This window comes from Hyperolius riggenbachi, chromosome 10, assembly GCF_040937935.1.
Source record: "Hyperolius riggenbachi isolate aHypRig1 chromosome 10, aHypRig1.pri, whole genome shotgun sequence".
In the NCBI taxonomy this organism is placed as follows: Eukaryota; Metazoa; Chordata; class Amphibia; order Anura; family Hyperoliidae; genus Hyperolius; species Hyperolius riggenbachi.
The window spans coordinates 116,241,694-116,255,898 of record NC_090655.1 but is presented as its reverse complement, the minus strand read 5'-3'; positions in this window follow the sequence as shown (position 1 = coordinate 116,255,898).

Below are 14,205 nucleotides of genomic sequence, written 5' to 3'. Positions count from 1 at the left end.
AAAAGCTCTTGCTAATGCAATGCTATGGGGGATTTGTATAAAATCACATCACTCAGGTGAGAACACACACATAGCATAACATTACCAATTGCTTTTAAAGTCACAAGCACTTAGAACAAGCTCTTGCAGTGTGATCCAGCCCTTACCTTGACTGGTGACCATATTAAACATAATGTATCCGCCTCCACTTTTCGCAAGCCTACTGCTGGTAATTTAATCTTGTTGGCCAAATCATGTCATTCTAGGCACACCATACATGCCATCCCTACAGGTGAATTTGTAAGGGCTGTCCAAAATTCTTCGGATTCTGATGATTTGGAGCGGGAGTGCAGCCTGGCTGAGTGGAGGCTCATAGAGAGAGGGTATTCACAAGAGCAGTTACAGTTAGTTCATTTGATGGGCACTGGGAGACTGCGTGGGGATCTTTCACAGGGTTCATTTATTATTTATTTATTTATTGTATTTATAGAGCGCCAACATATTACGCAGCGCTCATGGAGAGTGTTTGAGAACTCCTTGCTACCTGTGAACATGTATTGCAGAGCACTGTGGGGGTGCCAAATGGAAAACTTTACATAAGTCGGCTGTCTCCAAATCTTGTCACAAAGTGGACATGTCTTCTTTTACCTTTCAGGGGGTGGTCCAATGCTTAATAAGAGGGGGGACCTTCAAAAACTCCTATTTCAATGTGAGGCCCATTGGATATATTTGATGTACACTCATTCCGCAAATGGCCTCAATGCCAAGTGGGATCTAAGTCTAACATATACGTTTTAATGTTAGATCTTTTAATGCATTCATCTATCCCCACCCCCTCTTTTTCTTTATGCATAGGCACTCGGGTCCTACTATGTTTGCCAGCTTTTAACAATTGTGTATTTTTCGAGGTATTTGGTGTTTTTAATGCATATACCTTATGTTTACATGTAAGAAGTTTTGAATTGGAATGATACCATTTATTGGCTAACTCAAAAGAATAAAAGTAAACAAACTTTCGGCTGTGCAGCCTTCGTCAGGCTTCAATCCTGTTTGCTCACAAGTCTGTTCCAACATCTTGTAAGCAAACAGGATCGAAGCCCAACAAAGGCTGCACAGCAGAAAGCTTGCTTACTCTTATTCTTTTAAGTTGCCAATACAGTGGGATGTGAAATTTTGGGCAACCTTGTTAATCGTCATGATTTTCCTGTATAAATCGTTGGTTAAGATTAAAAATGCCTGTTAAAGAGAATCTGTATTGTTAAAATCGCACAAAAGTAAACATACCAGTGCATTAGGGGACATCTCCTATTACCCTCTGTCACAATTTCGCCGCTCCTCGCCGCATTAAAAGTGGTTAAAAACAGTTTTAAAAAGTTTGTTTATAAACAAACAAAATGGCCACCAAAACAGGAAGTAGGTTGATGTACAGTATGTCCACACATAGAAAATACATTCATACACAAGCAGGCTGTATACACCCTTCCTTTTGAATCTCAAGAGATCATTTGTGTGTTTCTTTCCCCCTGCAGCTATCTTCCACTGAAGTGTCAGGCTGTTTCTTACTGCAGAGTGCAGACAGCTCTGCCTGTATGTAATTCCTCAGTATGTGAAAGCCCAGCCAGCTCAGAGGAGGATTTCCAGCTTGTAAAAGATAAGAGAGAAGGTGCCCTAATCTAAATAATACACAGGCAGTGTGCAGATAGGGGCCTGGAAGGGGGAGATGCATCACAGAACCACAACACTGAAGAACTTGGCAGCCTTCCAGATACAGGCTGACAAGTCTGACAAGAGAGAGATAAGTTGATTTATTACAGAGACTGTGATAGTAGAAAGTGCTGCAGTAAGCCAGAACACATTAGAATAGCTTTTGGAACTTGTAGGATGATAAAAAACAGGATGCAATTTTTGTTACGGAGTCTCTTTAAGATTAAAAATATCATATAGGAGACACACACAGTGATATTTAAGAAGTGAAATTAAGTTTATTGAATTTACAGAAAGTGTGCAGTAATTGTTTAAATAAAATTAGGCAGGTGCATAAATTTGGGCACCACAAAAAATAAATGAAATCAATATTTAATAGATCCTCCTTTTGCAGAAATTACAGCCTCTAAACGCTTCCTGTAGGTTCCAATGAGAGTCTGGATTCTGCTTGAAGGTATTTTGGACCATTCCTCTTTACAAAACATCTCTAGTTCATTCAGGTTTGATGGCTTCCGACCATGGACAGCTCTCTTGAACTCACACCACAGATTTTCAATTATATTCATGTCTGGGGACTGAGATGACCATTCCAGAACGTTGTACTTGTTCCTCTGCATGAATGCCTTAGGGCCGGTTCACACTTGCGGTTCCCTGCCAAACGGACCGGATGACCTGACCGGATCCGGACCGGATCCGGATCGGAACCGTACGGTTCTGATCCGGATCCGATCCGGATCCGGTCAGTTTGCATCAGGTGTTCATCAGGATGCGATCCGGATCCGTTTGGCAAAAGATAGTAGAAAAGGAATAAAAATGTTGGGGTCTAGGAGGTCAGCAGAAGGTGGACCTGTGGAATCAGGCCCTCCGCTGTTCAGCACTCACCTCCACCTCCGACATACTGCCAACATCTCCAGCACGTTTAAAATCACTGCTGCTCCACTCCAAAATGCTTGCCCATGTGTCCCCATCCAAAATCGCCGCTTCAATACGCATAGGAAGTGGGGTACAACATCCGGATATTTAGCCAGTGTGTTGTGCGCTCTCCGGTTCTCATTGGTTTGTATTGGCCGGATGGTGCAGTCCGGCTCCGCTCCGGATACGGCTGCCGGAGGAGCCGGACCAAAAAATAGCGCATGTTGGGTCTTATGCCGGAGTCCGGATCCGGTCCGGATCCGGTCCGGACGAAACGGACGCATGTGAACGGACGCATAGGCTTTCATTGCTATGCCGTGCGTCCGTTCCGTCCGTTCTGCATGCGGTCCGGCTCCGGCACGGCGATTCCGGACGGCGACCGCTAATGTGAACCGGGCCTTAGTGGATTTTGAGCAGTGTTTAGGGTCGTTGTCTTGTTCAAAGATCCAGCCCCGGCGCAGCTTCAGCTTTGTCACTGATTCCTGGACATTGGTCTCCAGCCTAGGCTGCTAAGCTGTGCGGAATTCTCCTCCTAGAGCATTCTGGGAGACCAGGGGCCATATGCATTCACTTTTTCACCTGAGTTTCCTTCTAGGTGATATTTTTCCAACCTGTAAATAAAATGGTTTTTACACCACCAGTAAGCAAACTAATACTCAAAATAATTGTAACAGTACTTTTTCACCTACTTTTTGGTACTTTTTCCATTGCAAAGTGCTAAAAAGTTAACTTAACCTTCCTGGCGGTAAGCCCGAGCTGAGCTCGGGCTATGCCGCGCAGGAGGATATCTCAGCCCCTGGTGGGGCGATTTGCACCATTTAAAGTGCTATACGCGCAGCTAGCACTTTGCTAGCCGTGTGTAGTGTTGGGCGAACAGTGTTCGCCACTGTTCGGGTTCTGCAGAACATCACCCTGTTCGGGTGATGTTCGAGTTCGGCCGAACACCTGACGGTGCTCGGCCAAACCGTTCGGCCACATGGCCGAACTAAGAGCGCATGGCCGAACGTTCCCCGAACGTTCGGCTAGCGCTGTGATTGGCCGAACGGGTCACGTGGTTCGGGCCCGAACGCGCTCTGATTGGCCGAACGGTCACGTGGTTCGGGTAAATAAATACCCGAACCACGTCATATCTCCGCCATTTGTCTGTGGGTTTAGCTTTGGGTAGGCAGGCAGGGTAGTTCGCTCTCCAGCCACGCTAGCCAGGGTCCCCCCCAGTCATTGTGTGTCGCTGCTGGGAACAGTAGTACACCGCTCGCTCAGCCACACTATATATAGCATTGTTTACTGCCACTGTGTACCTCGCTCAGCCACGCTATATATATAGCGTTGTGTTTTCTGACACTCTGTGTACACGGCTTAGCCTGACTAATATAGCATTGTGTGTACTGCCACTGTGCACCTCGCTCAGCCACGCTATATATAGCATTGTGTGTACTGCCACTGTGCACCTCGCTCAGCCACGCTATATATAGCATTGTGTGTACTGCCACTGTGCACCTCGCTCAGCCACGCTATATATATAGCATTGTGTTTTCTGACACTCTGTGTACACGGCTTAGCCTGACTAATATAGCATTGTGTGTACTGCCACTGTGCACCTCGCTCAGCCACGCTATATATAGCATTGTGTGTACTGCCACTGTGCACCTCGCTCAGCCACGCTATATATAGCATTGTGTGTACTGCCACTGTGCACCTCGCTCAGCCACGCTATATATAGCATTGTGTGTACTGCCACTGTGCACCTCGCTCAGCCACGCTATATATATAGCATTGTGTTTTCTGACACTCTGTGTACACGGCTTAGCCTGACTAATATAGCATTGTGTGTACTGCCACTGTGCACCTCGCTCAGCCACGCTATATATAGCATTGTGTGTACTGCCACTGTGCACCTCGCTCAGCCACGCTATATATAGCATTGTGTGTACTGCCACTGTGCACCTCGCTCAGCCACGCTATATATAGCATTGTGTGTACTGCCACTGTGCACCTCGCTCAGCCACGCTATATATATAGCATTGTGTTTTCTGACACTGTGCACCTCGCTCAGCCACGCTATATATAGCATTGTGTGTACTGCCACTGTGCACCTCGCTCAGCCACGCTATATATAGCATTGTGTGTACTGCCACTGTGCACCTCGCTCAGCCACGCTATATATAGCATTGTGTGTACTGCCACTGTGCACCTCGCTCAGCCACGCTATATATAGCATTGTGTGTACTGCCACTGTGCACCTCGCTCAGCCACGCTATATATAGCATTGTGTGTACTGCCACTGTGCACCTCGCTCAGCCACGCTATATATAGCATTGTGTGTACTGCCACTGTGCACCTCGCTCAGCCACGCTATATATAGCATTGTGTGTACTGCCACTGTGCACCTCGCTCAGCCACGCTATATATAGCATTGTGTGTACTGCCACTGTGCACCTCGCTCAGCCACGCTATATATATAGCATTGTGTTTTCTGACACTCTGTGTACACGGCTTAGCCTGACTAATATAGCATTGTGTGTACTGCCACTGTGCACCTCGCTCAGCCACGCTATATATAGCATTGTGTGTACTGCCACTGTGCACCTCGCTCAGCCACGCTATATATAGCATTGTGTTTACTGCCACTCTGTGTACACCGCTCAGCCAGACTATATACCGTTGTTTACTGACACTCTGTGTACACCGCTCAGCCAGACTATATACCATTGTTTACTGACACTCTGTGTACACGGCTTAGCCTGACTAATATAGCATTGTGTGTACTGCCACTGTGCACCTCGCTCAGCCACGCTATATATAGCATTGTGTTTTCTGACACTCTGTGTACACGGCTTAGCCAGACTATATAGCATTGTGTGTACTGCCACTCTGTGTACACCGCTCAGCCAGACTATATAGCATTGTGTTTACTTCCACTCTGTGTCTGCTGGGCCTGGGAACAGTAGTACACCGCTCACCCGCCACTGTATAGCATTGTGCTCTGTGTCGCTGCTGGGAATAGTGGTACTGTATAGCATTTCTGTACTGCCACTGTACTGCTGCCAGTCAGCGTGTACTGTAAGGATAAGTGAAATGAGGAAGAAATCCGGTGAAAGAGGAAGGGGCAAGGGAAGAGGTGTTTCCCCTGACGGTTCACGTACAGGCCACAGGGGAGCACCCAAGAAAACCCACTCAATACCGCCCATGTTGTCCAGGACAACAACCCTCACAAATCCAAAAGAACAGGACCAGATAATTACTTGGATGACCTCTCAAGCGTCCAGCAGTGGGTTAAGCAGCACCAGCACATCACGCACGAGGTCCGAGTCCTCAGCCAGTTACAAGGAGCCAGTGGGCACAAAGCTGACACAACCGGCAGCGACACCACGCACACAACTGCCAGATAACCAGTCCTATGAATTACCTCAGGACACAATGGGGTATTCGCAGGAGCTATTCCCAGCCCAACAAACTTCCACCTATGAAAGGTCAATGGAGGAACAGCCAGAAATGTTGTGCCCGGATTCACAACCATTAACTGTGGGAAATGCACCGCGCACTGAAATACAAGGCGAGTCCGAGGAGGACTCGGAAACCCAAATCCCAGAGCAAGTTGGGCAGGAGGGGTTGCAATTGCAGGAGGTCGGCCGACAAGATCTGGAAGACGACGTTGGAGTGAGCTGCGCAGAGGTTGTTCTGGGGAGCTCTACTCCACGGCGGCGGCCCCCCACAATGACATATGACGAGTTTGAGGAGATGGAAGAGGAGGGTATGGATAATGTGGACAGAGACCCAGATTTTATTTGTGAACGAGAACATCGCCGTCGTAGCAGCAGCACAGATGAGTCTGTTGAAGAACCCACTGCTGCACGAGTTCGCCTTGTGCCACAAGGTAGGCGGCGCGCAATTTCAGGCACCACAAGCGTGGAAGTTAGAGTGAGAGGCAAAAGAGGAGGAAACAGAAATCGCCAGCAAGGAGGCAGGTGCTCCAAAGTCTGGGCTTTCTTTGAAGACTGCACTGAGGATGTTACCATGGCGATTTGCAAGGTGTGCAAGACTCGCCTGAGCAGGGGGAAAAGTATTAACAACCTCTCCACCACCAGCATGAGCCGCCACATGCTATCCAAACATCCCACTCTGTGGGCAAACGCGGCAGGACAGGGTACCAGCAACACTGCCTCCCTTGGCACCAGACTCACCACCAGACCCGCCTCAGCAGCAGCAGTAGCCCAGCCATTGTGTGGTTCACAACATTCACAAACATCAGACGACGCTGACACTGTCACTTTCCAGAGTAGTGCTCTTGAGGTCTCCCAGTGTTCATCAAACACAACAACCAACAGCCCTTCCGTGTACAGCGCTACGGTTCAGTTGTCTGTGTCGGAGATGTTTGAGCGCAAGAGGAAATTGCCAGCAAATGACCCCCGGGCCGTGGCAGTAACAGCCAGCATAGCCAAGCTTCTGGCCTGCGAAATGCTGCCATATCGAGTGGTGGAGACAAACAGCTTCAAGGGCATGATGTCAGTGGCCATCCCACGTTACGTGGTTCCCAGCCGCTACCACTTTGCGCGCTCTGCAGTGCCTGAGTTGCATGAGCACGTGGTCAGCAAAATAACCCGAAGCTTGAAGAATGCCGTTGCCTGCAAGGTTCACCTCACCACTGACACTTGGACGAGTGCGTTCGGCCAGGGTCGATACATCTCCCTTACCGCGCACTGGGTGAACCTTGTGGAGCCTGGCAGCGATTCCTCACCTGCTACGGCGCGGGTGTTGCCCACGCCGCAAACAGCTGCACCGCCGTCCCTCCCACTGGATAACAACAGCAGCACCTACCTCTCTGACTCCTTCTCCTCCAACGCATCTCAAAGCTGTACCTCATCCGGAAACGCTAACCCAGCAGCAGTAGGATCGTGGAAGCAGTGCAGCACAGCTGTTGGCATGCGTCAGCAAGCGTTGCTGAAGCTGATCTGCCTTGGGGATAAGCAGCACACAGGGGAGGAAATTTGGAAGGGAATAAAGGAACAGACGGATTTGTGGCTGGCACCGCTGGACTTGAAACCGGGCATGGTTGTGTGTGATAATGGGAGTAATCTCATTCGCGCTTTAAGGTTGGCTAAGCTGACACACATCCCTTGCCTGGCGCACGTGATGAACCTAGTAGTTCAGCGGTTCCTGAGGACATACCCAGGCGTGGCCGATCTTCTGTTGAAGGTGCGTCGAGTGGCCAAACATTGTAGAAATTCCAGTACTGCTTCGGGGGCACTCGCCAAGATGCAGGAGCGCTTCAATCTCCCCCACCATCGCTTGCTGTGTGATGTCCCTACGCGCTGGAATTCTACGCTGCACATGCTAGCACGCTTTTGTGAGCAGAAGAGTGCAGTGGTCCAGTACATGACGGCGCAGTACCGAGGCGCATCCGGACAGCTGCCAAGCTTCTGTGGATCCGATTGGGCCAACATGTTGGACCTCTGCCAAGTCCTCCAAAATTTTGAGCAATCCACGTTGCTTGTGAGCAGTGACAACTCTTCAGTCAGCATTACCATACCACTGCTGTGTTTACTGAAGAGGTCAATGTTGAAAATCAAGGAAACAGCTGTCATGATGCAACTGGGGGAATCTGAAGGAGAAAACGATCAGCGTGATGGTACCAACATCAGGCCATCCGCCTCAGGGAACGCTGGCCCCAGCAGCTATGACGAAGAAGAGGAGGAGGAACAGCTGGAGTTGGAGCAGGAATTTCATGCCACCACTGACGAGGGCCAGAGCGGTGCACGTTGAACTTCCACAATTCAACGCGAATGGTCAGCAGAAGCAGACCAGGAGGAAGGTGACGACTATGATGCATCACAACAACTATCACAACGCTCACAAGAGGATGATGAGGATTCTGGTAGGACTCTGGCACACATGGCTCAATTCATGCTAGACTGCATTGAACGTGACCCACGCATTGTGCGCATTCTGGACAACACCAATTACTGGGTTTATACCCTTCTGGATCCACGGTACAAACACAATGTTCCAAAACTGCTTGAAGAAAGAGTCAGACAGGTCAAAATGGAAGAATACCAGCAGGCCCTTGTGGAGACTTTAGAGAGGAGATTGACATCCTCCCCCTCCTCTAGCCAGTTGTACGCAGACAGACTGACTTCCGCAAACCCAGGACGACCAGGAGGGCAGCAAACAACGCAAGCCGCAGCTAGTGCCCAAAAGGGAACGGTATCGGCAGTGTCCTTGGAGTGGGAAAATTTTCTGACACCCATGCAGCAGCAGCCCACTGAACAGCAAGCGTGCAGATCCACCTCCAACACCGATCGCCTGGAGAAGATGGTCAAGGACTACATGTCAGATGACGTAGCTGTGTCGAACAATCCATCTGCACCCTTCAACTATTGGGTATCGAAGCTAGACACCTGGCACGAACTGGCAATGTACGCAATAGAGGTGCTGGCTTGCCCGGCAGCCAGCGTTATGTCGGAACGTTGTTTCAGTGCTGCCGGAGGCATCATCACAGATCGGCGTATCCGCCTCTCCACAGAAAATGCAGACCGTCTGACTCAAATTAAAATGAATCAATCCTGGATTGGAAATGACTACGCAACACTCCAGGACCCCAACCAAGTAACATGACCAATGAACATCTGGGATGGTGTAGTATTTCCGGTCCCTGTTTATTGAACCTCTCATCTGTATTACATTTATGACTGCATGGCGGCAAAAAGCATTGCTGCTATATCCGCACGCTTTTTGTCCTCATGCAAGGCCTAGGTTGTTGTGTCTCAAAAACCGTGGCCTTCTCCTCCTGCGCCTGCTCCTGTTCCATCACGTCTGCTGCTGCTGGGTTAGCGTTGCCGCGTGGTCCCTGTTTATTGAACCACTTATCTTTATTACATTTATGACTGCATGGCGGTACAAAGCATGCTATCCGCACGCTTTTTGCCCTCATGCAAGGCCTGGGTTGTTGTGTCTCACAAAGCGTGGCCTTCTCCTCCTGCGCCTGCTCCTGTTCCATCATGTCTGCTGCTGCTGGGTTAGCGTTGCCGCGTGGTCCCTGTTTATTGAACCACTTATCTTTATTACATTTATGACTGCATGGCGGTACAAAGCATGCTATCCGCACGCTTCTTGCCCTCATGCAAGGCCTGGGTTGTTGTGTCTCACAAAGCGTGGCCTTCTCCTCCTGCGCCTCCTCCTGTTCCATCACGTCTGCTGCTGCTGGGTTAGCGTTGCCGCGTGGTCCCTGTTTATTGAACCACTTATCTTTATTACATTTATGACTGCATGGCGGTACAAAGCATGCTATCCGCACGCTTCTTGCCCTCATGCAAGGCCTGGGTTGTTGTGTCTCACAAAGCGTGGCCTTCTCCTCCTGCGCCTCCTCCTGTTCCATCACGTCTGCTGCTGCTGGGTTAGCGTTGCCGCGTGGTCCCTGTTTATTGAACCACTTATCTTTATTACATTTATGACTGCATGGCGGTACCTCATGCAAGGCCTGGGTTGTTGTGTCTCACAAAGCGTGGCCTTCTCCTCCTGTTCCATCACGTCTGCTGCTGCTGGGTTAGCGTTGCCGCGTGGTCCCTGTTTATTGAACCACTTATCTTTATTACATTTATGACTGCATGGCGGTACCTCATGCAAGGCCTGGGTTGTTGTGTCTCACAAAGCGTGGCCTTCTCCTCCTGCGCCTCCTCCTGTTCCATCACGTCTGCTGCTGCTGGGTTAGCGTTGCCGCGTGGTCCCTGTTTATTGAACCACTTATCTTTATTACATTTATGACTGCATGGCGGTACCTCATGCAAGGCCTGGGTTGTTGTGTCTCACAAAGCGTGGCCTTCTCCTTCTGTTCCATCACGTCTGCTGCTGCTGGGTTAGCGTTGCCGCGTGGTCCCTGTTTATTGAACCACTTATCTTTATTACATTTATGACTGCATGGCGGTACCTCATGCAAGGCCTGGGTTGTTGTGTCTCACAAAGCGTGGCCTTCTCCTCCTGCGCCTCCTCCTGTTCCATCACGTCTGCTGCTGCTGGGTTAGCGTTGCCGCGTGGTCCCTGTTTATTGAACCACTTATCTTTATTACATTTATGACTGCATGGCGGTACCTCATGCAAGGCCTGGGTTGTTGTGTCTCACAAAGCGTGGCCTTCTCCTCCTGCGCCTGCTCCTGTTCCATCACGTGTGCTGCTGCTGCTGCTGGGTTAGCGTTGCCGGCCCCTGTTTATGGAACCTCTTATCTTTATTACATTTATGACTGCATGGCGGTACAAAGCATGCTATCCGCACGCTTCTTGTCCTCATGCAAGGCCTGGGTTGTTGTGTCTCACAAAGCGTGGCCTTCTCCTCCTGCGCCTCCTCCTGTTCCATCACGTCTGCTGCTGCTGGGTTAGCGTTGCCGCGTGGTCCCTGTTTATTGAACCACTTATCTTTATTACATTTATGACTGCATGGCGGTACAAAGCATGCTATCCGCACGCTTCTTGTCCTCATGCAAGGCCTGGGTTGTTGTGTCTCACAAAGCGTGGCCTTCTCCTCCTGCGCCTCCTCCTGTTCCATCACGTCTGCTGCTGCTGGGTTAGCGTTGCCGCGTGGTCCCTGTTTATTGAACCACTTATCTTTATTACATTTATGACTGCATGGCGGTACAAAGCATGCTATCCGCACGCTTCTTGTCCTCATGCAAGGCCTGGGTTGTTGTGTCTCACAAAGCGTGGCCTTCTCCTCCTGCGCCACCCTCCTCCTGTTCCATCACGTGTGCTGCTGCTGGGTTAGCGTTACCGGTCCCTTTTCCTGGAACCTCTTATATGTATTACATTTATGACTGCTTGCCGACAAAAAGCATGTTACCTGTGCAAAGAAAACAGACATTTCCCGCATTTAAAAGACAGTTTTCCCTTTGAAACTTTAAAATCGATTTTCTCAAAAACTATAACCTCTTTTTGCTAATTTTTTTTTCCTCTTGTACCCACTCCCAAGGTGCACATACCCTGTAAATTTGGGGTATGTAGCATGTAAGGAGGCTTTACAAAGCACAAAAGTTCGGGTCCCCATTGACTTCCATTATGTTCGGAGTTCGGGTCGAACACCCGAACATCGCGGCCATGTTCGGCCTGTTCGGCCCGAACCCGAACATCTAGATGTTCGCCCAACACTAGCCGTGTGCACAGCTTGATCGCCACCGCTCTGCGGCAATCCCCCGCACGCAGCGGCGGAAGAGGGCCCCCCCGCCAGAGCCCTGCGCTGCCCGGACCAATGAGTTCCAGCCAGCGCTATGGGCTGGATCGGAGGCGTCTGACGTCAGGACGTCGGCTGACGTCCATGACGTCATTCCGATCATCGCCATGGCGACAGGAGAAGCCAAACAGGGGAACGCATTATATACGCATTCCCCTGTTTGCTATTGATGCCGGCGACGATCGCACTAGAGGGACACATGCGCCCTCTAGTGGTGTTTCATGTAGCTACCACTCTGGTAGCTTTACATGAAACAAAAAAAAATGGATTTCTGCCTATCTGGCAGAAAAAATTAACCGCCAGGAGGGTTAAATTGAAGATAACAAATTATCTCCTAGGAGAAAACTCAGGAGAAAAAGTGAATTGCATATGGGCCCGGGTGTCGTTTCTATTGGAACAAAGAATAAACAAACATTCCGCAGTGATCTACCTGCCAGCAGTCAAGATGTAAATAATGATTAGATGTAAAAAAAATTTAAATAATTTATAAATTAATATTGTAAGTAATAAGCACTTTTATTCATTACGTTATTTTTTACAGTTCCTTTTAAATGTTAACTATGTCCATGCTTCATGTTTTCTAATCTACTCTTCTGTTTTTGGAAATACATTTGTCACCATACTGTATCCAGCATCATTCATCTCTGTATCTGGAAGGAAATGATTGAGAAAATCAATCTATAATAACCGCTCAGAAGACAGTGAGGGAGGAGGCGCAATGAAGGAGGGGAGAGCAGCGACACAATGGGACTCAGCCGCAGGGAGGGGGGCCTGACTCCTCCCTCCCTCTCCTTGGGTGCTTCCCCCTCTATTGAATAAGCATCCGGCAATGTAAACAGAGCAGCCCAGCATGTGATCATTGCCTGGAGCCCAGAAGGTGAGTTATTGCTAACACCCTCCCTGCTGCTGCTGGACGCTTGTTTAATAAAGGGGGAAGCATGGAGGGGAACACAAGGAGAGGGAGGAATCAGGCCCCCCCTCTCCCCGCAGCTGAGTCCCATTGAACATCTGCTTCCCCTCATCTGTATTGCCACAGTCTGGGGGGGAGGGAGGGGTCACCCATGGCTGACTAACCTATGGCTGACTAACCTAGGACTGGCTAACCTACACTGGGCCACCTATGGCTGGCTAACCTGTACTAGTGCACCTATGGCTAACTAACCATATTAATATTACTAACCACATAATATTAATATTATGAATATTGCCAGGGATTCTAACATACACTGGATTCATTAAAAAGGAAATTTCCATGAACATTAATCATGATGCCACCAGGGACATTGTTCAGTACTCCACATTAACAAAGAATTTACTCAGAAAACCCCAGGGATATGAAAACGCATGGTAGAACAGGCATCATCCAGTATGCAATCAAGGATATTCTTAAGGCAGGGAACACACTTGACTGTTTTCGTGCGCTTTTTCTGCACAGAAAAACTGGGAACTCATGTTAATCAATGGGCTAGTTCACACCACCACTATCACGAAAAAAGTAGGCAGTTCAAATCTGACAGAACCGACAGGTTTTTGGCCAGTCCATCTCCCCATGGGGGATTCTCAGGGTTTTCTTTGTTTTCAACAGCATTTCCTAAACAGCAGTTTCACTGCCAAAATAGTTAGATACCTCCCTACTTGCTTGCACACTATTTTGTCAGTTAGAGTTTGCAGCTGCTGTTCAGAAAATGCTGTCGGTTCTGTCAGATTTTAACTGCCTACTTTTTTCACGATACTGGTCCTTTAATGCATTTTTCAGACAAAAACTGATATTCTGCAGGATAATTCTGCACATTTTGTCAGTTTCCTCTATCAATTACATGAGCTGCTGTGAAAAAACACGCGGGTGCTTCTGCATAGAAACGTACATGGTGTGAAGAAAACGCATGCAGAAAAACATGCACAGAAAACTAAGAGACAAGTGTGTTCCCTGCCTCTGGCTAAGGTCACACTTGTCCATGCAGAAAACCATCAGTTTTCTGCTATGGGCGTTTTTTTTGCATTTTTTCCTGTGTTCGTGTTTTTTCATGTGCATTTTTCATGCGTTTGCGTTTTTTCATTAATATTCATACCTGCATTTAACAAGTAAGACTAAATCATTTTCAAATTAGTTTTTACCTTATTTGGGGCGAAATCGCATAAAAATGCATGCAAAACACATGCATTTTTTTGATCAAAGGAAAGCATAAGTTAATTCTTTCTGCATAATGTATGCAGAACGCATGTGTTCTGCATACATTATGCAGAAATAATTAACTTATTGAGCATTTTAGAATGCACAAAAAATGCATACCAAAGCATTTTCGTGCAGCCCATAGACTATTATTATGTGTATTTTTTCATGCATTTTCTATAACGCATGCGATTCAAATAAGTGTGACTCTGGCCTAAAGGTTATTCCC